Source organism: Capra hircus, chromosome 8, assembly GCF_001704415.2.
Source record: "Capra hircus breed San Clemente chromosome 8, ASM170441v1, whole genome shotgun sequence".
NCBI classification, from domain to species: domain Eukaryota; kingdom Metazoa; phylum Chordata; class Mammalia; order Artiodactyla; family Bovidae; genus Capra; species Capra hircus.
Genome location: NC_030815.1, coordinates 43787932 through 43810875, shown reverse-complemented (window position 1 = coordinate 43810875; position 22944 = coordinate 43787932). Strand labels below are relative to the sequence as shown.

At 42.3% G+C, this 22944-nt stretch overlaps 1 protein-coding gene across 2 annotated transcripts in view; it reads left to right on the top strand.

Annotated features, from left to right (window-relative positions):
- The window catches only part of KANK1 (KN motif and ankyrin repeat domains 1), a 211390-nt gene continuing 188739 nt past the window's right edge, over positions 294-22944 (top strand). For both annotated transcript variants that reach the window (XM_018052043.1, XM_018052042.1), the window contains exon 1: positions 294-367. The gene's annotated coding sequence lies outside the window, so the exon portion shown is untranslated. The remainder of the gene's footprint in view (positions 368-22944) is intronic.

Here is a 22944-nt window from a genome sequence, read left to right as displayed (position 1 = left end):
CGCGCAGGCGCACTGGAGTCTGCCCGCCGGCCGGCTCGCGCGGGTACAAAGAGAGCGCCGCCGAGAGCCGGGGTTCCTTGAGGTCCCGGGAGCCGTCTGGGGTTTTGCAGGCCGGAGCTGTCCCTCCGGGGCGCAGCCGCAGCCGTTTCCTGCCCGGAGTCGGAGGCTTGCGGGTCTCCCCGAGTTCCTTGCCCTTGCGGTAGCAGCTGAGCCCTGTCTGATCCCGTACGTTCGGGGTTTAATTCTGGCGCTCGCGGCCGGGGCCGGCTCCGCCCCCTGCGCCCCGCCCCCTTCTCCGAGGTCCCCGAGCCGCGGGCGAGGCAGCGAGCGGCAGGCGCGCGCGGCAGGTTGAGAGGAGCTGCTGGAGGTGAGGGGAGCTGGGGGCTGTGTCGCGCCACCTTCCCGGGCGGGTTGGCCGGGGCCGTGGGGCTCCGACCCTGCCCCCGTTGGTCTCCACGCCCAGTCAGGCCAGCTTGGGGCGCGCCGGGGCGCACGGCGGCCGTGGCGGTGGTGGAGGGCAGCCCCCCGCAGGCTCTTTCTTGCCGGGTCACCCCGGCGGCCTCAGGACGGGCCTAGGGACGGGGTCCGAGAGGTTCCTGGGCCCCGCACCTCGCGGGGTTCGGCACACTGTGGCGGAGGGGCTCGGGGGTTTTGGAAGGGGAGTGCGGCGCGCCCGGCTTGGGGTCAGCGGGAAAGTCCGAGCGGGGCCGGGAGGCGGGAGGGTGCGGACGCGTCCCGACGCCCGGCCCTGGGTGCCCCTGGGGCCCTTTCATTAGTCCGGGATCGAGTGAGAGAGCTCTCCGAAGCGTCTCCCCGAGAAGTTTTCGGCTCGGCTCCGCTGGAGGGAGTGGCGGTCGACCACTTTCTTCCTCATCAGCGGAGCGGCAGGTGGCCTCGGTCGCCCTCAACCGACTCGGAGATGGCTCCGGCCGAGGTTGCCGGGGCCGGGAGGTGGGGGAGGGTGTGGGCGCACTGGGCCTGCGGCCAGTCGAACCCCGCCGGGACAGCGTGGGCTTCTGGAGTCTCCAGGGGCTTCTGGTGGTCGTCGAGGGAGGTTGCGAGCGCCCTTAAACAGACCTGCACCCTCAACTCCTCTTCCTCCCCCTTCCCATGGCCGCAGCAGCGTCCTCCCCTTGACCGTTCTTCTCCGCCCGGTCCGTGTGGAACCCTGAGGCAACTCTTCGCGGCGGGTCGTGCAAGTCAGCAAGAACTGTGCTGCGCCGGGGTGGCTTGCAGAGGGGTTTGTCGAGTGAGCCTTAAAAACAATCTATGGCGTCCCCCAGCGCTCGCTGTCTGCACATAGTCTCTGCTGAGGTTCGGCTCGTCGAATTAATTAATAAAGTATTATATCAAGACAGGCGCTCAGAGACCAACAAGGAAAGTTAACCACCCAGTTCTGTAATTGTGCACTTTCTTGCCCCAGCTTCATCCCATCCATCTGTGAGCTGAATGGGAAGTCAGGGCTAGTTTCCTCATTTTTAATTCCGTGAATTTATTCAGCTTGGTTTTTAGGTGGTACTTGGCTGTCCATATGCTATTTGCTCGCTTCATCCAACTTTCTCTACAGAAAAGTTGGGCTTTCCCACATTTTATTTATTTTAAAAGTTGATACATGACAAATGTGCCATAAATTTACCCAAAGTGTATAATTTACTGTTTTTTTTCAAAGTGTATTCACAGAGTTGTGCAGGCATCCCTACTGTCTAATTCTAGAACATTTTCATCACCTCCCAAAGTAACGCCCTCCCCATTAATCAGTTATTCCCCACTCCCCTTCCCCCAGCCTCCCACTCTCTCATTCTAAGGTGAAGCTTTCTCAAGATGGAAATTGAATGAGAAAACTGACAGATTATTAACTTCAGTCCTTTTTCAGTTAGATTTGGGAAAAGGTGCTGCTGCTGAAGCAGTGAAGGAAAAATTAAGAATGGGTTGTCCTCTGGACATTGTCCTCTGGAGATTACAGTATCTAAGGATGGAGGAGAGGCTTCCAGTAGAGGAATAATTGCCTCTTTTAAACACACACAAATTAGGACTGCATTTTATCCCTGTAGGTGGGCACACTTTCTGCACTTTAGATTTGCCAAGTCCACAAATCACTGTAGCATGTGTGAGTGCTACCTACCTCAGCACATGTGAGTTCTATTTTATGTATGTGTATGTTTGTTTTGGGGGGAGGTGTTAGAGGGAAAAAAGGACTCTAGATTTAAAAACAGTTTTAAAGTATCCGCTGTCCTCAAAGAAAGAAGCCACAGGCAAATAGCCACTAGGATGGTTACATTCCGACTTGGATTGATTTGGTGAGAAGGTGCCTGCCTGCATGAGTGCTGAGAATCCACCTCTTCTGTGTCTCCTGCGTTGCAGGCCCATTCTTTACCTGCTGAACCATCACGGAAGCCAATGAGAGAGCATCTGCTCTCATATAGTCCCTGAGCTACTGTGCTCATGCATTTACCGCTGTGTGAGGAAGAGGATGGGAAAGGGTCTAGTTGGAGGTAATTCAAGAAATTGAGGCAAGAATTGGAGGAAGCCTGAAAGGGGAGTACTTGTGGGAGCTGAAGTGTGTTAAAATGGAGGAGTGAGCACATTCAGAAGCAGCAAAGGGGATTTCAGTGAGAAATTTCAAACATTTCACTTAGGCATTTGTTGGACTATTTGTGCACGTTCTAAAAATCATGTTTCAGTGAGCAGAGTTGAAGCTATCCAAATTATGCAGTAACCACTGTACTTCTCTTCTGCCCTCAAATCAAATGAAGCCAAGTTGGGTTCAGATGTTACAGGGTGTTTTATGCCTGCTACATGGTGGCTTGGCTTATGCATCTTGTAAAGTAATTCTTAAAGTTGAATGTAAGAAACATATACATCTTAAAGCATATAATTTGATGAATGTTCACAAAGTGAACATAAACTTATAACCAACACTGAGATAAAGATACAGAGCATTGCCACCATGCTTTTTTCCCTAATCATACACTCTTCCCAGAGGTAACTACTGTCTCAACCATAGGTTAGTTTTGCCTATCCTCGTTATCTATATACATGGGATCATATAGTATGTTTTTGTGGTTTTCCTGTTTGTTTTGGTTTTGGTATTTGGCTTCTTTCACTCAAAATTATGTTTGTGATACTTTGCCATGTTGTTGCATGTGGCTGTAGTTCAGTCATTATCATTGCTGTCTAGTGTTTCATTGTGCCTATGCCACAGTTGATCCATTCTAGGGTTGATGGGCATTTGATTAGTTTCCAAATTTTGTCCATGGGGAATAGTGTGACTTGAGCATTCTACTGTATGACTTGATATACATTGCAAATTTGTGTTTAGGGTATATACTGAGGAGTAGTATATACTGAGGAGAATTGTGCTTAACCCCTCTCTTCCCTCCTTCCTCTCAAATAAAATTCAGTGAAAATTTCTCTAAGGTGAAGGCTGCTCCACTAACTTTCATTAGAATAAATGAATGTCAGTGAGCTTTAATAAGTGATAATTACATTTTTATTTTATGTAAGGCCCTGGTGGGAGAAATCAGAGTTGAAGACCCTCATTTGGTTCATAGCAGATGGGGAGATGTAAAGATACAAAATTGAATTGGAGGCAGAAAGATGGAAATATCTGATAAAATGGCTCACTGGAAATGTAGGGGAAATTAACACTGAAGAGAGAGAGATTTGGGTGATGTTCAGGGAGATTGAAGAATGTGTACAGGTGGGGACTAGAGTAAAAGGCATTTCAGTTTAGCTCATAGCCTTTGAAGAAGCAAGGAAGTCCAGCAGTGCTTGACACAAGATAGCATTGTTAGTCACATGCTTGGAAACCCAGGTGAATGGCAATTTGAGATTGTGCCCTTCGTCTAATGACTCTGACTGCCGAACCAGCCTAGTAATCTTTGTGGAAATGTTGTAGCTCTGGATCCAGACTGGCTAGTTTGAGTCTAGGTGCTGCTGCTTGCTGTGTGACCTTTCATACAGGTACTGAATCTCTCTATGTCTCAATTTCCCATCTATTAAAAAGAGATAATAAAAGCACTCCCCTCATGGGATTATTTTGAGTATTAAATTAGTTAAAACATAGCACAGAGAGCACATTGAAATTTGGTACACAGTAAGTGCTGAACATATTTGCTGCTGTTGTTTCTTTAATTTAAAATAGTTTGAATTTCTATAGTAATATCTGTACATAGTAAGAATAATGCAGATAACAAACAGTGTTTAAAATGAAAACTAAAACCCTTTACTCCTTTCCGATCCCAGCTCAGCTACGGTCTCTTCTCCAGTGTGATAACTGTAAACTATTTCTGTTTTTAGTTCTTTTGGTGGTTCATTGAACTTAAAATTTAGTGACTTAGACAGTTTTTTCATGGTATTATGTGTTCCATGGATCAAGGATGCAGGTAGGCCTGGCTTCTCCTCCTCCTGAGGCATTGACTGGGATCTTTCTGTAGCATGCAGCTGGTCAATTGGCTGGGCTGGAAGGTCCAGGAAGGCTTCACTTCCATGCCAAGTGCCTTGGCAAGGCTGGCTGGAAGACTGGGCACAGCACTGATTGTTGACTGGAATACCTACACATGGTAACTTCAGCATGGTGGCCCCAGGTAGTTGCACTACTTACATGGTCACCAGCTTTCCCCAGATATTAATCGGGGTCTGAGGAGAAACAGACCAATAGGATATACATGTATTTATAGAAAGATTTATTATAAGGAATTGGCTCATGATTATGGAGGTTGGTGATTCCAAAACCTGTGATGTGAGCCAGCAGCCTGGACATCCAGGACAGCTGATGTTGCAGATGAAGACTAGAGGCAGTCTGCTGGAGAATTCCTTCTTGCTCAGGGAGGCCACTCTTTTTTGTCCTATTCAGGCCTTCAACTGATTGGGGGAGGCCCACCCATATTATGGAGAGCAATCTGCTTTACCCAGAATGCAATTGAAATGTTAATCTCATCCCAATACACCCTCCAAGTGGACACATACAATTAACTTGAGCTATGAGTGCCTCAAGTGAACCAGTTGGAATCTCCTTGGCCTTTTATGACTGAATCTCAGAAGTTACATAACTTCTTTTTCACCAAACTGTGGATTGGGTCAATCGCAAAGCCTGCACAGACTGAAGAGGAGGGGATCTAGACTAGCTACTTGATGGGAAGAGTGCCAAAGAATGTGTAGCTTGCTTTCTAAGCTGCCACAGTCTACACTTGAGTTCACAGATTTAACTATAGCTATTAACTCCCTGCTAAGGAAGGAGTGGAATTTGTATTATCTCCCACCTCTCTTTTCCTTTCCCCTTTGCTTCCCATTATTTATTAGGTACCCTATTATTTTTATCTTATTAATTTTAGTTCTCTTTTTTCAGTACCTGTGTAATTTTAAATAAAACATTCCACACTCAATAAGGCTGTGGAGAGGTGGCAAGCTCATGTTTGTTGGAGTGTGTGTATGTGTATGTGTGTGTGTATTGGAAAGGGCAGTGAAAGAGAACAACAGAACTGTCTTGAATGGAGGATGCCTGACAGTGAGGCTCTTATGAAAACACACCAGCTACTAGATGTGTGAATTGCCTGTGAGCATGTAGTCTGCATAAGCAGAGCAGGTGATCCAATACAGCAGTTTTAATTTTCTCTCTTTGGCTTCTAAACTCAGATAATCCTTTGCCTTTTCCTTCCTTCAGCTTTGCATTTAAAGTATGAATGCTGGAAGCAAATGATAGTCTCATTGATGAAGAATCTAGGAATAGATACACTGTTGAGTTAGCTAGTAGTATACAGGTATATACACCAGAAAGGCCTGTCAGAGATTATATATCCTCATGTTTCTTTCCTTATGGAAGCAATCAGTTAATTGGAAAGAGTTATATATTTCAGACATTGTCAGGAACCCTGTAGTTCTGTTATAGGGTGTTTTTTTTTCCCTTTAAAATAAATTCATTTGGGGAACTCCCTGGTGGTCCAGTGGTTAGGACTTGGCGCTTTCATTGCTGGAGCCTGGGTTCAATCTCTGATTGAACTAAGATCCTGCAAGCTTTGCAGCACAGCCAGAAAAAAAAAAAAAAAACAAAACACACCACTTCAGTTAGTTAATGGAATTGAGCAATGGGGCTTAAAGTCTCAGGAGACATGCTAATACACTTTTATAATTATCTAATCCCTTGAGAAGCATACAAGAGGAATTTCTATTCTTGTTGGTTTCCATTTATTGCATTGAAGTTAAGACTCCTTTTGATAGTTTATATAATTTTTGGCTTGATTAGAGGCAAAAACTTAAATTTGTTAATTGCATTGCATTTTTGGTTATGTTTGTTCAGATTTCTTTTGGTAATTCTGACTTGTTTACCCTTTGATCTTAGGGAAAATATGAAAAAATAATTAGGTTATGGGTAGAAATCAAATTTATTCATCCTTCATTTATTCATTCAGCCTGAATTTATTCATCCTTCCTCCTCTCCCCGTGCCTTTCCCTCTCTCTCCCCAATCCCTCTCTTTTTTTGTATTCCTCTTAACAGAATTGCTCTTTCCTATAAAAAATGCTGGTTTAAGAGCAGATATTTTTAGGGGCTGGAATTGTCCATACTTTGTGATGTTTTGACTCACTTTTCTATCAGATGCTCCCTTGCATGCCTTCCCATAGAGCCACAGACCCAAGCTGATCATCTTTGTATTATACTCCCTTCGATTCTCTACTCTAGCCCAAAGGGTATCCTTCTAATACCATTGATTACTTTTGTCAGATTTTTTAAAATACGTATAGAGTCACAGAGCATGTACTTTATTGTGTCTGGCTTCTCTCCGTGTCATATTTGTAAGATTGATCCATGTTGTTTCATATGGCTAAGGGTTATTTATTTTCATTTCTTATTGTGTCCCATTGTGTGAATATACTACTGTTTATCCATCCTACTGGAGATATACAGTGAGTTGTTTCTGTTTTTGGACCAATATGACCATTGTTATTATGAACAACTTTGTGCAGGTTTTCTCATGAACATATGTATACATTTCTGACAGGATAAGTATCTAGGAGTGAAATTGCTGAGCCACGCAGTTTAGCTGTAGCAGATACTGCCAGAGTGGTTCTATTAATTACATTTCCAGCAGTTTATGTGAGTCCTAGTTGCTCTGCATTCTTGCCGCTGCTTGTTGTTGTCCATTGTTCTCTTTTAGCTATTCAGGTAAATGAGTGTGATTGAATTCCCCAGATGACTTATGAAGATGAGCACCTCAAAGTGGCTCATTATTCTTTTTGTTTTAAGCATAGTAAGATAGAAAAGTCAGGCCAGCTAAAGAATTACTTGAGACTTTGTATCGGTTTTTTAAACCAGTCTAGCTTTTCTGTTTCTCCTTGCTGTATAATTCATTTCTTGTGAGTTTTTTCTTTTAACTGGTAGGAGATACATCTCAAGAGATTTACTACTAATAAAAGTTTAAAAAATGAAAGTTTGTGAATAAACTCTACTGGTTCTGAGAATAAAAGTATCCAGTATATAGAAAGACTGAAATTTTGCTCATGTTGTCTTAATCTTTCAACTTTTCTAGTTTGTGAAGTCAATCTATTGATTTTTGCCATTCACTGTGACATTTTTATAGGGGATTAGCCTGAGTCATGCTCTGTAGTTGGCCAGGAATTAGATTTCCACATGAAAATATAAAAGAAGATTTGAGTTCTTGGTGCATTTTTTTTTAAAGGAAAAACAGGGGTTGTCAACACAAGGATAAATTGGTTACTCTAAAGCTTAAGTGTCCATGCTGAAAGTTTTTGCCATTTCTTTAAAAATGAAGTAAGTAGTTTCAGTGAAACTTAACATATGACTTGGTGGGCTTGAGTTTGTTTTGATTTATTTTCTGTTGGCCTTTTGAAATTTCATCCTTCTTCTCTTTAGGGCATCTATTTTATCTTCCCAATTGTTTCTTTTTAAGGATTGTATGCTTCTTTAAGAATACAGCCTAGTTCTGAACTTATTCAATGTTCTGTCTTCCCTTAAATGTTACTAGGGGTAATACTGACCAAGGGATAGACACTATTGGTCTTAAATACTTTTAAAGTATTTGTGGGTACTGTTTGGTTTCCTTCTGGCAGGGTTGAATCTTGTGCAGCATAACCTGAAGGGTATTTGGAGAATGCTGGCTTCTGACCTTGAGGGCAGAATAAGATTTCTCTGCCTCCGGAAACATCACCCTTTGATCTCCTTTCTAAGTTATGATTCAGGAGTGGGAGGAGAGTTGGCTGAATCCCTATCAAGGAGAGGAGGCTGGGAGAGAAAAGATTGGGGTTTACTTACTACAACTCAAAGTTTGTCAGCCTTGGCAAGGTTTCACAACAATTGGGAGAAGAACTCAAATAGTCACTGCTTTGAAAGTTTGTGTATATTGTTTAGTTTTTTTTAATGCTGAGAGAATTCAAGGTTAGTCCTCGGATGAAGTCATGTGAACTTACGTGTGTTCTGGTATGTTTTTACTGGGGGGAGTGGAAAGGGGAGCAGTTGTGGCTGTAGCCTGGGGTCTGAGAATTGTTCACCACATTGGGAACGACAACCATGTGGGTGGCAAACAGTGTGGAGACACTGCCCTGAGGAACAAAGGGGCTTTGTGTGGAGTAGCCAAGTTCTGCCTTGTCGGCACTCAACAGTATATGTTGAATGAATGTGGATACTTTCATCAGTGGCATGCTAGGGCTGCCAGAGCTGCACAAGGGTACCAGTTCATTAATTTTTATAGTGGTTTTAGGTGCTCACTGAATAGTAACCTATCCTGTAGATGATCAGGAATTTCATGCTTCCATCTGTTGAAATTTAAACAGTTTGGTTATAAAGAGATTTCTCCTAACAAGATCTGACCCCACCTGCCAGGTGTGTATGTGAGTCAGGTGTTGGTCCTCCAGTGCTCCTCTTTCAGATACACCTTTTGTGTGTATGAACTTAGAGACATGAGGGCACTTACTGTAGCTTATCTTCCCCACATTTCATGGACTTTTTGGAGAGTTTTTTTTTTAATCAATTTTTAGGCTAATAGAGAAAGGTAGCTGTTCTTTTTGTTTGTTTTTAAGGTTTCTTTTAGCCAACCTCAGGAAACAAAAGGCTACTGTTTGGAAACCAGGAAAAGCTAATTGAAAAGACTTTTTTGTTTTCCTTTGGTGAAATCCCTTGTGCTCTTACAGGGTTTTTTTTTTTCTTCACACCTTCTAGAGAACCAAACTATCTCTCACTCAGAAATAAAGAGCTACTGTCTCGGGGCTCAGTTTTGCCTGTTTTGGGGCAGAGTCTGCCAAGGGTTCACCTTTTGAAGTCAAAAATGGGTAAGAACACCTTGAGGACTCTTAGTGAGCCCAGAAAGATTCAGTAAAATAGCTTTAGTACACTGAAAAAAATCTGTCACTTTCCTGCCCTTTCACCTATGCTAGCAAGACAAGGAAATACTGCTTAAGGGCTTGAAGTTCATATAGTTTATGAATCCTTTTCCTGGGAACTTTCAAAAGAAAGGTATGTTGTGAACCTACCTCTGGCCTCTCATCCAAGTTAGCCAAATAACTGTGCTTGCCAGTTATTTGACCTGATTTGAGTCCTGACTTCAGGCTGTTCTTCACATGTCAATATCTGTATTTTAGCCTGGATCCCAGGCAGGATTGGAGGTACTGAATCCATAGAAACTGTCTCATTCCAAGCATCTCCTTTTTCCTACGTGACCCTCAGTGACCCAGGGCAGCCTTTCCTTTCCCCTCTCCTAACCTTTATTTCTGGATAGGTCACATTGATGGGACCTGATTCAGTATATGGCAGTGGTGAGGAGCTTGGACTCTAGAGCCTCAAGTCTGCTACTTCCTGCCAGGCATGTTTTTTTGTTTTTGCCTCTTCCTGCCAGGCATGTTTCTGTGTGTCTGAAAAGGAAAATACAATCATGCCTAGGTGTTTAAGTGTGTCTTGATTGGAGGAAGGAGAAGGAAGATGGAGCAGAGAGGGAAGATGAAGGAACATTTAGGATATAGTATTTCCTGACTATAAATCTCCCTGGGACAAAAAATAAAAATCTCAAAAGAGCTATTTTGTTTACTTATGACCAGAGAAACAGAAAGGATTGTGATCCCAGCTGGCACACAGTAGATCAGAGAAGAACCTTGGGAGCTAGTAACAAGGCAGAGGGATGGACTTCCCTGGTGGTGCAGTGGATAAGAATCTGCAGGGGACACAGGTTTGACCTCTGGTCTGGGAAGATCCCACACACTGTGGAGCAGCTAAGTGTGTGTGCCACAACTTCTGGGTCTGAGCGCTGCAACTACTGAAGCTCGCGCACCTTAGTCTGTGCTCCCCAACAAGAGAAGCCACCACAATGAGAAGCTGCACACCAGATGAACAAGTAGGCCCTCCCCGCCCCCCTACACCCAAGGCTCGCAGCAGTTAAAGTGTCAGTACCCAGTGACACACACAAAAAAAGGAGAGGAGGACTCAGGGCTCCGGGTCCAGTGGGAAACCCCAGCGCCGTTACGTGCCACCACCCTTCTCCCTTCTCTGCAAGTTCTTCCACAGTTTTGGCTGAGCAAAATAACCTCTCTCTGCTTATAACATGGAGATAATGAGAGGTCCTGTACAGAGGAGCTGAGAGGATCAGTGAGGTAATAGATGTGTGAGCTCTACCCAAGCTCTCTTGAAATACGATCATCGGAGAAAACTGTTGTTCCATTTGCTGTCCCAGGCCAAGGAAGCTTTCACGGGCTGTTTAGGATAATAGAATTCCTGGTAATTGCTGGGAAATTGTTGAGGTTAGGATATTTTTCTCTGGGGGCACTGGGATGGGGAGAGAAGCGATATGTTCTTGGTACCGTAAGTCTGTCCTCTGAACATCTCTTCTGGGAAGTAGTCTGGACCATTAATTATGCTGAGAGGTGCTGGAAACATGCTGCTAGACTTTTAAGAGCTGATGGTGAAAGCCATTCACCATTCATGAAAGTGTTGCCAGGGCATGATGCATAAATATACTTAACAAACTGTGGGCACACTACTGGGTAAGTTGGTGATTGCTTGTATCTAAAGTTTTGAGAAAGTGAGGATAGCAACATTGTATTTATAATCAGGGTCTGTGCAAAGTCTGGATACCACACCCAGCCCCTGCTTCAGTTAACTGGTTCAGGTCAGTTCAGTTCAGTCGCTCAATCGTGTCCGACTCTTTGCGATCCCATGAATCGCAGCACGCCAGGCCTCCCTGTCCATCACCAACTCCCGGAGTTCACTCAGACTCATGTCCATCGAGTCAGTGATGCCATCCAGCCATCTCATCCTCTGTCGTCCCCTTCTCCTCCTGCCCCCAATCCCTCCCACCATCAGAGTCTTTTCCAATGAGTCAACTCTTCACATGAGGTGGCCAAAGTACTGGAGTTTCAGCTTCAGCATCATTCCCTCCAAAGAAATCCCAGGGCTGATCTCCTTCAGAATGGACTGGTTGGATCTCCTTACAGTCCAAGGGACTCCCAAGAGTCTTCTCCAACACCATAGTTCAAAAGCATCAATTCTTTGGTGCTCAGCTTTCTCCACAGTCCAACTCTCACATCCATACATGACCACAGGAAAAACCATAGCCTTGACTAGATGGACCCTTGTTGGCAAAGTAATGTCTCTGCTTTTCATTATGCTATCTAGGTTGGTCATAACTTTTCTTCCAAGGAGTAAGTGTCTTTGAATTTCATGGCTGCAATCACCATCTGCAGTGATTTTGGAGTCAAAAAAATAAAGTCTGACACTGTTTCCACTGTTTTCCCATCTATTTCCCATGAAGCGATGGGACAGGATGCCATGATCTTCATTTTCTGAATGTTGAGCTTCAAGCCAACTGTTTCACTCTCCTCTTTCACTTTCATCAAGAGGCTTTTTAGTTCCTCTTCACTTTCTGCCATAAGGGTGGTGTCATCTGTGTATCTGAGGTTATTGATATTTCTCCCAGCAATCTTGATTCCAGTTTGTGCTTCTTCCACCGCAGCGTTTCTCATGATGTACTCTGCATAGAAGTTAAATAAGCAGGCTGACAATATACAGCCTTGACATACTCCTTTTCCTATTAGGAACCAGTCTGTTGTTCCATGTCCAGTTCTAACTGTTGCTTCCTGACCTGCATATAGGTTCCTCAAGAGGCAGGTCAGGTAGTCTGGTATTCCCATCTCTTTAAGAATTTCCCACAGTTTATTGTGATCCCCACAGTCAAAGATTTTGGCATAGTCAATAAAGCAGAAATAGATGTTTTTCTGGAACTCTCTTGCTTTTTTGATGATCCAGCGGATGTTGGCAATTTGATCTCTGGTTCCTCTGCCTTTCCTAAAACCAGCTTGAACATCAGGAAGTTCACGGTTCACGTATTGCTGAAGCCTGGCTTGGAGAATTTTGAGCATTACTTTACTAGCATGTGAGATATCGGTATCTTAATGGACCCAGAGGATTTGATCTATTTCTCACAGCAACATGTACTGTTTGTCTGTTCTCATGTTCATTACAATTAATAACTTTCATTCCACAGTGCAAATTGAGAGTAAAAAGGCAAGTCACAAAGTAGAAGATATTAGTCATAACATATATCCAACAAGAAACTTGTCCAGAATATGTAGAGAACAGCTACACATTAATAAGAAAAACTGAAAATATAATTTAAAAAATGAACAGAAGGGCATTCAGTATCATCAGTAGTCAGGAAAATGCAAATTAAAACTACTATAAAATACCAATACAAACCTACCCAAATGGCTAAAATAAAAAAATTCCTAACAACCAAACGGAGATATAGAAAAGCTCAAACTCTCGTACACTGCTGATAGATACATAAATTGATTTAACTGCTTTGGGATGCTGTTTGTACTTATCTATAAAACTGAACAAACTTGTATCCTGTTACTCAGTAATTATACTCCCAGATATGTATACCCAAGAGGAATGAGTGCTTATGTGCACCAGAAGGATTTACAAGAATGTTTATAATGGAATGATAGAAACATAATAGAAACAAGCCAGATATTGAATAAATATCTGTGGTATGATTATGCATTGAAATACTACACAGCATTAAAAAACCAAATTATTGCTACACACAACTTGATCAATCTCATAGATATTGAGTAAAGGAATTCAGAAATTAGTATATGTATTGTATGATTTCATTTATATGAACATCAAAAGAGAGGCAAAAATAGTTGATGGTGACAGAAGTTGGCATAAGGATGTACTGGCTGGTGAGGGACTTAGAGGGTGATGATGATTTGGATATATTTGTTCGTGAAAAAATTCATCATGACAAATATTTAAGATTTATGTACTTTATTGTATGTGTTATTCTTTAATTTAAAAAGTTTATTAAAATCAAGCATTTACAAATAAATCAAAAATTAAAGTAAGAAGGCTTATCGGCTGCATAAAAGAGAAACTCATTTAAATTGGCTTCAACAAACCAGCATCAGCAATAAGAAGTTTGACCAAAATAAACAAACAAATAGCAACCAACCCAGTAAGGAATTTCTTGGAAGGAATCCAGTGGAAATGCAAGGCATGATAGCCAGCTGGTCTTCCTGGGAATTGGGAAGTTAGGGCTGGAAGTTATGGTTTCTTTTGAACTCTCATGATGTCTTGTCTCTAGCATTTTTACCATTCTTTGGCTTTTTTTCTGTAGATCATCTTTCTCTGCTTCAACTCACGTTTGGGTAGAGAATGGCACTGCAGCCCTTGCTTACCGTGACATCCCGTTTCAAGCCTAAGTTTTGTGCCATGTGGTCCTTTCTTCGTAGCCCTCTCTCATTCCTGGCGGATCCGCTTTGCCTGTGCCTCCTCTTCCCCTCTGAGGATGGGAACCGGTGTGTGGTCCCATCAGCTGTGGTCGGAGAGTCTGGGGTCACTCAGAAAACAGAGAGCAGCCACGGCTGAGGCGGGGTGGACTTTTCAGAAAGGGAAGTGTATGTGGGAAGAAAATGGTTTATTCCTGAATGGGGTTTTTTAGAATTACTCTTCACTTTTCACTAGGCACCTTCTTACTGTGCCTTTTTTTTTCTTTTTTTTCCCCCACTTGTTTCCTCCCAATTAAACAGACTCTTACTATAACCTATGAATATGACACCTTGTCATCTTAGTCTTAGTATGTGTTCTGAGTTTCTCTGGACTTCTAGCTTGCCAAGACCTCATCACAAATTTGTAAGAAGTGATGTTGAATATTTTTCCATCAGAAATTAAGTTTTTAGGTGAATGCATATATATTTTTATCAGAATAACTATAAGAGGAGTATTAACTTTGGGGATTGTTTTTCTTTGGCTTTTAGAAAAAAAACTAGAGACATCTAGTAATTTTCATTAAGTTCTATCCTAATTGATCATTTGAAAAATTATTTGCATCATCAAATCTTATATCTGATGAGTTAAGATTTCCAGGTAGGGACTAATACTAAAAATTAAAAGGAACCTGACCCAGACTTTGAAAAGAATGGTTTCTACATACCATAAAATATTAGGCAGTTACATTTCCTTGTTTTGCAAGGAGACTGGTATGCCAGTTAAGTTTATAACCTTGATTCTTGTTTTATCCCCACATCAGTTAGAGATTAATTACATACCTGTGGAAGGGTGAGCTGTTAGAACCTTATCTTCTTTGAACCTACTATTGTTTTCAGTAAGATCTTCTAAAGGTCAGTCAAACAAGTAACTTAAGTTTTCCCCTTTCCCCTAACGCACATATTTATAAGGTAAAAACTTTAATTTAAAAAAGCCAGAATGTTATTTTCAGTTTATTGTATTCTTATGCAGATGGTTAGCATGAAAAATCACTGGCACTAAAGCCTACTTGTTCATCCACATTTATTAGGCTGCTCTGAGTATTAATTCTTTTTTCCTCTGAGTATTAATTATTTCATTGAGCCTTAAACATTTTTTTTAAAGGAAGCATTGGTTTCATGTCTAAGCTTAGACTAGATGATGCTTAATGGCTTAAAGCAACATATTTTAATTTCTTGTTCATATTACATGACAGCTCTGGCTCTGCTCCAAGGGTGATCTTTGCTCTAGATCCAGGCGTGTGGAGCTACCACACAGTCTGGGACATAGTCTCATGAGGGCAAGAAAGGAAATGACCAGTCCATTCATGACTATTACTGCTTCTGCATATATGCTACTTCGACTCACATCCAGTTTGCTGAAACAAGTCACATGGCTAAGCCTGCTAACAATAGGGTAGGATGTGTAATTAATTCTTCCATCTGGAGCCTCTGTAAGTCACATGGCATAGGAGGTGTAATCCTCTTATGGGGAGGACAGCAAATAATTGAAACAGCAACAGAATCTACCATAGTGGAAAACTATGTTTAATTCAAAGAAGTTTAATGGCCAGGATGCTGATTTAGAAATGGCTTTCAGAATTGACTAAATCTGTATTTTTGAAAAGGTTATGCTTCAGAAATCTGCCTAGATCTGGGAAACAGGTCTCGTGTTTGCTTGGGACTGATGAATCTTTTATGAACTGCAGAGCTGTACCCACAGTTTGGTAACTTTCCACTCATGGTTTTTCAAGGGTCTCGATCTATATTTTAATCTAGAAATGACTCTTTACTCTCTGGACTTTTATTTCTTAATTTTCCATGTATTACTGCTGTCTTATTGGTCATTGTTTTTTGTTTATCTGTATTGATATGGTCTTGCTAGTCAATTACAGGCAGATGGTTCTGTCAAAAGAAGAGTGGAGAAGGGGCCTTTTGGCAAAACTAAAATTTATTGGGGCTTAGTAAATATTCTCTCACAAGTGAAATTTCTGTCTTATTTACAAAACACAAAATCAGAATCCTTTAAAGAAAGATGGCAGATTATAACCGTACTTACTGCGAGATGCAGAACTTCAGTGCCTTGGTTGTTTATTCACCATCTACGTGGTGGAGAAATTCAGAACTCTTTCAGGGTTGGGGAAGCTTGCTCATTCCTACATGTTTACCTTTGCATGACGGGCAGTCTCTTGAGGCAAGAATCTTGGATAGTTTCTGTAATTTTTACGAGAATGCTGAGGTTTCTTCTGCTTGGCTGACTTTTACAGTAAGTGGATCCTCGATTGGTGACATTGACTGTTGCACTCTGGGGTTCTTCCTAAGCATTTGCCTGCCCCAGCTGCTCATGAAAACAGAGAAATAGGGCTCTTTGATGGAATTCTAAAGGATCTTACGTGCCAGTGCACTGGGTTCTTGGAATGCTGCACTGTCTTTAACTTCTAATGTCTTTTAATGAATCATATATGTGATGTCTTTAGCTTGTATCGAGGGATAGTAAAGAGTTTAAGAAATGCCACAGGAACCTCTCACACATTATGAGCTCTTTTGTGTCTCTCAGCAGCCTTTTGCTGAAGAATCATTGGAAAAGCTGTCCTAGGCCTCCCTATCAGGCGGTGCTGGGACTTTTCTTGAAGAATATTTAACTGAACACTGTGACTCTTGTAAGAGGTGCAGTTTCCTTATTGCTTTCTTCAGGTTTTTATATCGCACTGTTAAACTGCCATGCAGAACTTCATGATAGTCATTTTTGCTAACTGGTGGAGGCCTCATTTACTGCTCCACTATATTTTCCCTTGTTCTCAATTTTTCTTTTCTTTTTTTAAAATTAAGGTAAGTTAGTCTAGTTTTGAAGGTTGCCTGATGCCCTTTTTAGAACAAGGTTGTATATAAACACATATATTATGCTTACTTGGTACAATTAAACATTTTAAGAGGGTCTACTTATAGGAAAGAAGAGGAGGTAGAGTAGGGTGGGGAGAACACTCCTTTCGGTGCTCTTGGTCTCCTTTATTGTTCTCACAAGCAGATGTGTGTGCTTAGGGGATTACTGGGGTCTGTCCCTTGCACTCAGGACGAAACTCTTCCTGGCCTTTTGTTAATGAGGAAGGGGCTCCTATGTGCCATGGGATCTGATTTCCAGGCCCAGAGGAAGGGGCTCCTATGTGCCATGGGATCTGATTTCCAGGCCCAGGACCAAGAGTTGGATTGAACTGGCAGAATGAAAACAGTGTAATAGACACTTCTTCAGGGACAGGTCAGGAAAGGACTGCAGGCTAATTTGGGGGGTTGAAGTTGGTGTTTCCCAGCAAGCTACTCTGGCTTCTCATCCAGCTTACTCTCTGAACTCTGATATTCTCCTTGGGCTCACAGTGCCTGTCTGCCTGTGTTCTCCTGACCTCCTGCCTCTGACCTGTCCTGGCTTGTCCTTCATTACTCTCCATTGGTGTGCACGGATTGTAGTAATCATGCAGAATTGGCCAAAACCCTGGACTGCAGTGCGGTAGCTTCGCCTTGAAAGTGCCTTCCTTGAACTCTGACTTGATGATACAACTTTACTGTTGTTGATGGATAATATAAAGTGTGCTCATGTTAAGCTTTTTTCTACATTTGCTAGTTCTCCTCCTGGCTTACTTGCCATTCCTTTTCAGTTATCTTTGCCAGTTCTTCATAGCTATGATTTTGGAAAGGTATGTGTGGAAGGGGGCTGCACAGATGGTTAGGGCTCAATCCTTGATTGTTTTCTAGACATCTGCTCCCTTGGTGATCTCATCCAATCTGAAAGCTTTAGGTACCATCTATTTTCCGATTATTCTCACATTTGTTTCTCCAGCTGTGACTTCTTTTCCCAACATCACACTTACGTCCAACTACCTCCTGGTGTTCCCACCTGGATGTCTGATAGCCACCTCAAGCTTGACAGGGCTGAAATGGAATTCCTGGTTTCCCCCCAAACTCATTCTTATCACAGTCTTCCTTGATAGATGGTAAACACCCCCAAACTGTGGCTGTGTTTGCCCTCCGTTCTTTCCTCTCCACCTAGAATCCGTTAGCAATTCCTGTTAACTCTACCTTAGAGGTGTATCCAGAACCTGTCTCCTCTTCTCCTTTTCCACTGCCATCATTCTCTCCTCCCTAGATTACTGCAGCAGCCTCGTGACTGGTCTCCCTGCTTCAACAGTGGTCCCTTAAAAACAGAAGTCAGATGAGACACTTTTCTCCTCAAGCCCCTTCTTGGCTTCCTGTTTCTATAAGAGAAGTTTTTACAGTGAACTCTGTGGCATTCTTGACCTGTTGGCCCCTTGTTACCCTCTAGCATCCTCTCCAGCGCTTATCCTGCTCCTGTGCTCAGCAGCAGCAGCTCTATGTTCTGTCTCAGAGATGCCTACGTACTTGCCCTCAGGGCCTTTGCACAGGCTGCTCTTCTTATCTCTGTGCTTGTTCATGCTGAGTCCCACTCAGATGTCACCATCTCAGTACCTTAACTGTTCAGGATTATAATCTGCCTTCTCTTGACCCCCTTTGCCTAGCTCTTCCTTTTCTTTCCCCTATAGCATACTAACTTTACTACGATGGTTACAGTCCATCTACTCCCATAGGATATGGGCTTCCCCAGGGCAGGGATCTTTATCTGGTTCCTTGGCTAATATATATCAGACTTCCAGAACAGAGCCTGAAAATGTAGAAGGCATTTAATGCATATATTTTTTGGTAAGTCTTTATTGAATTTGTTACAATATTGTTTCTGTTCTTTGTGTTTTGGTTTTTCTGGCTTCAAGGCAAGTGGAATCTTAGCTTCCAGACCAGGGATTGAACCCATACCCCTTGCACTGGAAGGTGAGGTCTTAACCAGTGGACCACCAAGGAAGTCTCTAAAACTTTTTATTTTGTATTGGAGGATAGGGGATTAACAATGTTGTGACAGTTTCTCCACCACAGCAGAGTGACTCAGTGGTATATATACATGTATCCATTCTCCCCCAAACTCCCCTCCCATCCAGGCTGCCACATAACCTTGAGCAGAATTCCCTGTTCTATACAGTAGGACCTTGTTGGTTATCCATTTTAGATATAGTGGTGTGTACCTTTCAATCCCAAACTCCCTAACTATTCCCTCCCCCAATTCTGTAAGTGCGTTCTCTAAATCTGTTTCGTTCATTTGTATCATTTCTCTTTAGATTCTGAATATAAGGGATAGCGTATGATATTTCTTTCTCTGACTTACTTCACACAGAATGACAGTCTCTAGGTCCATCCATGTTGCTGCAAATAGCATTATTTCTTTTTAATGACTGAGTAATATTTCATTGTGTGTATGTACCACGTATTCTCTATCCATTCCTCTGTTGATGGTTCGTTTAGGTTGCTTCCACGTGTTGGCTATTGTAAACAGTGCTGCAGTGAACACTGGGGTGCATGAATCCTTTCAGATCTTGTTTTTCTCCAGTTAAGTGCCCAGGAGTAGGATTGCAGGGTCTTATGGTAGTTCTCTTTTTAGTTTTTTAAGGAATCTTCATACCGTTGTCCATAGTGGCTGTACCAATTTACATTCCCCCATACATCTTTATTGTTGAATAAACTACTGATGAGGGTTTGCTGTGCCATTCACAATCCCTCTGAGGAGGAAGTGTATGTTTCAGTTCACTGTTTGAAAAGCATTTCCAGTATTTCTCTGATGAACTGGGACTTTTTCCTGCCAGTCACGAAAGTTGTGTACCTCATCCAGTTTCCATTTATGCTTTGGTTCCCAGGATGCCAGGAACTAAATTTTATGCTCAACTTTGATAGTGATTCTGTGTTTCAGTATGTAGGTAAAATAATACAATCATTTCCCTCCTTTTCTGTCTCCCCTCCCTGTAGCTCAGATGGTAAAGAATCTGCCTGCAATACAAGAGACTCAGGTTGGATCCCTAGGACAGGAAGATCTCCTGGAGAAGGAAATGGCAACCCACTCCAGTATTCTTGCCTGGAGAATCCCATGGACAGAGGAGCCTGGTGGGCTAATAAGTCCACGGGATCGCAAAGAGTCGGACATGACTGAGCGACTAACACTCCTACTACTAGCTTTCATTTGTTGATAAGTTGTTTTGTAGTTCGTTTTCTTTGTTTTTGGACAAGAACTATGCCTTTTATTGTTAGACCACTCAAGTAACCTTTAGAGTAATTGGTGTGTAAGAATTCTTTTCTGTTCTACAAAGAAGTCATAGTTTATCGGAGAGTTGTTTGTCTTAGCTTATAGCTGATTTTCTTTTGAGCTTTCATCCAGGTCGTCATGATTGTTTCAGGCAGTGTGCTTACTGGTTTGATCAGTGTTCTGAAACAGCAATTTTGAATATGTTATCTCTTCATAGGCTTTATTTGATTGAATTATACTTATACAGATATTAATGTACTTGTAAACTACCATTGTCTTCTTCTTAGGATAGTCAATCCCAGATTCTTACTTCTTAAACCCAAGGACCTTTATTTCTGACAGAAAATTTGAGCAATTTCTTGCCCCAGTTCAATAAAAGGAATTGTTGGCTAAAACCAGGGAAGATTAAATTAACAGAAGGCTGTTCAGTCTGGATACCGAACTGATGCCCTAGCATGTGCTTTTAAAATGAGGGTTGTTTTAGTTCAGTTAGTTAGTTCAGTCACTCAGTCGTGTCCAACTCTTTGAGACCCCATGAATCGCAGCATGCCAGACCTCCCTGTCCATCACCAATTCCCGGAGTTCACTCAGACTCACGTCCATCAAGTTGGTGATGCCATCCAGCCATCTCATCCTCTGTCGTCCCTTTTTCCTCCTGCCCCCAATCCCTCCCAGCATCAGAGTCTTTTCCAGTGAGTCAACTCTTCACATGAGGTGGCCAAAGTACTGGAGTTTCAGCTTCAGCATCATTCCTTCCAAAGAACACCCAGGGCTGATTTCCTTTAGAATGGACTGGTTGGATCTCCTTGCAGTCCAAGGGACTCTCAAGAGTCTTCTCCACCACCACAGTTCAAAAGCATCAATTCTTCGGCGCTCAGCTTTCTTCACTGTCCAACTCTCACATCCATACACAACCACTGGAAAAACCGTAGCCTTGTCTAGAAGGACCTTTGTTGGCAAAGTAATGTCTGTGCTTTTCAATATGCTATCTAGGTTGGTCATAACTTTTCTTCCAAGGAGTAAGTGTCTTTTAATTTCAGGGCTGCAATCACCATCTGCAGTGATTTTGGAGTCCAAAAAAATAAAGTCTGACACTGTTTCCACTGTTTCCCCATCTATTTCCCATGAAATGATGGGGCCAGATGCCATGATCTTCGTTTTCTGAATGTTGAACTTTATGCCAACTTTTTCGCTCTCCTCTTTCACTTTCATCAAGAGGCTTTTTAGTTCCTCTTCACTTTCTGCCATAAGGGTGGTGTCATCTGCATATCTGAGGTTATTGATATTTCTCCCGGCAATCTTGATTCCAGCTTGTGCTTCTTCCACCCCAGGGTTTCTCATGATGTACTCTGCACAGAAGTTAAATAAGCAGGGTGACAATATACAGCCTTGATGTACTCCTTTTCCTATTAGGAACCAGTCTGTTGTTCCATGTCCAGTTGTAACTGTTGCTTCCTGACCTGCATATAGGTTCCTCAAGAGGCAGGTCAGGTGATCTAGTATTCCCATCTCTTTAAGAATTTCCCACAGTTTATTGTGATCCCCACAGTCAAAGATTTTGGCATAGTCAATAAAGCAGAAATAGATGTTTTTCTGGAACTCTCTTGCCTTTTTGATGATCCAGTGGATGTTGGCAATTTGATCTCTTTCCTCTGCCTTTTCTAAAACCAGCTTGAACACCTGGAATTTCACGGTTCACATACTGCTGAAGCCTGGCTTGGAACTTTGAGCATTAGGGTGTCCAAAGCCATAGGCCTAAATGTCTTCCTAGAACTTCAGTTTTGCTTGAAAGTTTTAGAGAAACGTCTTTTCAGTTTGGGCAAGTTCTGTCACAAAGATGCTTTAAAAAATCTGCAAAACATCACATTCATGAGTTGGTCAAATCTGAGTTAATAATTCTAGTAAATGTTGTACTTTTATTTAAGCAGGCATGTGGTGATGTTAGCCACGTGATCTAGGAGTGTAAGCCTCAAGGCTTGTGCCAATTTCCCTGCTCCTGTGGCTGCTAATTAAGCATTAGAACTGAAAATGGGAATTTTGCAGTGACTCTTTTAGTAACCACACAGTGGTTTTCATATATAATTTTTAAAATTTGTGTATTTATTTTCGGCTGTGTCAGGTCTTCGCTGCTGTGTGGGCTTTTCTCTAGTTGCATTTTCATTGTGGTGCAGGGGCTTCTCATTGTGGTGGCTTCTCTTGCTGCAGAGCACGAGCTCTAGGGTACATAGTTTTCAGTAACTGAGGCAGGTGAGCTCAGTAGTTATAGCTCCCAGGCTCCAAAGCACAAGCTCAATAGTTGAGGCACATGGGCTTAGTTGCTCTGAGACATGTGGGCTCTTCCTGGATCAGGGATCAAACCTGTGTCTCCTGCATTGGCAGGCAGATTCTTTACCACTGATCCACTGGGAAAGCCCACAACTGGTGTTTTTGTTTTTTTCAACCAATTGAGTTTGTCACTCAGAGGATCAGTTGTTCCATTTATTTAAAAAATCTGATTACCTAAAGTCATTGTTTCTTACAAATCAGTTCAGTTTCCTGTTCAAGTTGCTTTTAATCAAGTCTTGCATTCAAACCCACACACATCCTTAACTTCACCTCTCATAAGAATGAGGTAATGGAAATCACAAGAGTACTGGGAACACCTTCACAGAGTGTATCCATCTGACATTGTGTCTGAGGCATTCTCCTAATGAATGGGTCAACCAGGGGATGCCCATGTCCCCAACCCACAGGTTGGAGTTGGTGGACAGAAGCAGCGCCAGTCACCTAAAAACCATAGGTTGTTTTTAGATGGTATTTGACATGTGGATTTTATTACATTGGTAATGCAGATTAGCCCATCATTGAGTCTCATGTGTTTTAAAAAAACAAAACATGAATACTGGCTCTATGAAAAATGTCAATGTTTTGTATGTTTGTGTGTATATACTTTAAAAAGTTAAATTACCCTGTAAGGCCTGTAAATGAAAATAGAAGCCCCTCTGCCCTACTTTTCTCCCCTGATTCCTTCTCCTTACAGAAAACTACTTAGAAGTCTGTTTTTCTCCTAATATTGTTGAAAATGGTGA